This window comes from Sciurus carolinensis, chromosome 19 (genome assembly GCF_902686445.1).
Source record: "Sciurus carolinensis chromosome 19, mSciCar1.2, whole genome shotgun sequence".
NCBI classification, from domain to species: Eukaryota; Metazoa; Chordata; class Mammalia; order Rodentia; family Sciuridae; genus Sciurus; species Sciurus carolinensis.
Window position 1 is genome coordinate 9,465,820 of NC_062231.1, and position 2,856 is coordinate 9,468,675.

The following is a 2,856-nucleotide window of genomic DNA, read 5'->3' on the forward strand; positions in this document are numbered from 1 at the left end:
ATAAGAGAAATGCAAATCAAAACTACACTAAGATTCTATCTCACCCCAAATAGAAGGGCAATTATCAAGAATACAGGCAACAATAGGTGTTGGCGAGGATGTGGGAAAAAAAGTACACTCATACATTGCTGGTGGGGCTGCAAATTAGTGCAGCCACTCTGGAAAGCAGTATGGAGAATCCTTAGAAAACTTGAAATGGAACCACCATTTGACCCAGCTATCCCACTCCTTGGCCTGTACCCAAAGGACTTAAAATCAGCATACTACAGAGATACAGCCACATCAATATTCATAGCTGCCCAATTCACAATAGCCAGATTGTGGAACCAACCTAGATGCCCTACAATTGATGAATGGATAAAGAAGCTGTGGTATATATATATATATATATATATATATATATATATATACAATGGAATACTACTCAGATATAAAGAATAATAAAATTATGGCATTTGCAGGCAAATGGATGAAATTGGAGAATATGCTAAGTGAGATAAGCAAATCTCAAAAAACCAAAGGATGAATGATCTCGCTGATAAGTGGTTGATGACACATATTGGGGGGTGGGAGGCAGACAAGAATAGAGGAAGGAGGGACTGTATAGAGGGAAAAGAGAGGTGGGAGGGGTGGGGGGAGGAAAAAGTAACAGAATGAATCAAAAACTATTACCCTAGGTAAATGTATGATTACAAAAATGGTATGCATCTACTTCATGTACAGAGAAATAAGATGCATCCCAATTGCTTACAATAAAAATAAATTTAAAAGTAGAAGCTTCCCCCACCTTTTTTTTTCTCTCTTTCTCCCAGTCCTGAGAGCACACAGTCTGGTTCCCCACATAATTAATTCTCTTTTGTGGGTTTCCATGTTTGGAGTGGTTTTTTTGGGCATTCATTGGGGCCACAACTCAGATCAGGCACCCCAGAGTGCTTCTTGCTCCCATTGATTCAAGGGTCTGAGCTACCTTGGGACCTGAACTCAGCCACATTTTTCTTTTATTTTTATTTATTTATTTTGGTACTGGGGATCGAACTCAGGGCCTTGTGCTTGCGAGGCAAGCACTCTACCAGCTGAGCTATCTCCCCAGCTCCACATTTTTCTTGCACATATCCAGACCCTGATTCTACATATCTGGTCACTCTTCCTCAGGACATTTGTGGTACCACTGGTGTAGAAGCTATGGTTAAGTGGGAGTTGGAAACTTGGGGGGATTTTTCCCCATGTGGTTTGTTTTAAAGGCTCCCACCTACTAGCCACAGTTTTGTTTTGTTTTGTTTGTATCTGTTTCTGGATTTTTAAGATGTGGGTAATACTGTGTTGATCCTATAGATTGGTTCTTGGGAAATATTATAGCAGAATGGGCCACCTGTGGATATAAACCTAAGGAAAAAATGTTTTAATAAAAAAATCATTTAACAGAGTACTTGCTGAACAGACATCAAAAAGCATTTGATGCTAATTGGGTTAATTGCTGGAATCTATGCTATACAGATGTGAAGGTACCAAGACCCATGACTATATATTTGACTGTGTGCTTTTAGTCCTTAAGTCTAAATGTCCACACACATTTCCATATTTTGGCTATTCTGTGCCAGAGGAGTGAAATAAAATGCTTAAACTTACAGATTACCTTTACACTAAATAAAAAGGCAGCTTGAGAACCCACTACAGTCATTGTCTGAAAATTAAGTAGCCTATCTTATTGAGAGTGGAGGATCAAAGTGACCAGTCATAAAAAACTTGGAAATGGTTTCCACTAGTATTAAATAGCAGCCTGTGGACAAAAAATTCTCCCCTTTTAAGATCTGACAGCATGATGTCTTAGGCCAGGATGTAACAGTGGTCCACATTGTAAGTTCATGACCCACAAATGACAGAGGCAGGAGACAGGAAACAAACTTTGGATCAGCAAGCTTTCCTTTATTTTGCAGCAAAGTCCATCAATCAGACACACGGGTGTCCATTTTCTGAATATGGAGGAGTTATAAAAAGAGTCTGTGTTTTATATTTTCATTGGAGACTGTAAACATGCAGTTTTGACAGTCAGGGACTAGCTGTACAGGTTACAACTGACATAGAAAGGTAGTAGTAAAAATGTTGAAACTCATTATTATCCAGGGAGAGACAAGTCCAGATCCCAAGGGATGAGCACTCAAATCTTGAACATGGTTTTACTTTCTCTGGGATCCACTGCTTCCCAGAGATTCAGTATTTGCTGTGTGTCTCCATTTAGAGCTAATTTGAAATTGGGAAAGTTCAATGTTCAGGGCCCAGCATTCAGGATCTGCCCCTTTCCTTTAGTGCTCATTGTTATTAGGAAAGGATTTACTGGGAGAGGTTTAAAATTTGACCAATTTCCCCTCCCTCCACCCAAGGCACACTGTCCCTCCATTTTTCTTGGGGAACTGTCTTGTAGAAATATTATTTTTCATAATCCTTCAAGAATACTATATATTTGCTTGCAAAAATGAGTTATCACTGGTGGGACAACAAACCCCTTTGGGAAGCAGTATAGAGATTCCTCAAAAAACTTGGAATGGAACCACCATTTGATCTAGCTATCCCACTCCTTGGCCTATACCCAAAGCACTTAAAATCAGAATACTACAGTGATACAGCCATATCAATGTTTATAGCAGCTAAATACACAATAGCTAAATTATTGAACCAACCTAGCTACCCTTTAATAGATGAATGGATAAAGAAAATGTGGTATATATACACAATGGAACATCATTCAGACAAAGAATAAAATTATGGCATGTGCAGGTAAATGGATGAAACTGGTGATTGTCATGCTAAGTGAAATAAGCCAATTCCAAGAGACAAGATGCCAAATGTTCTGATATGTGG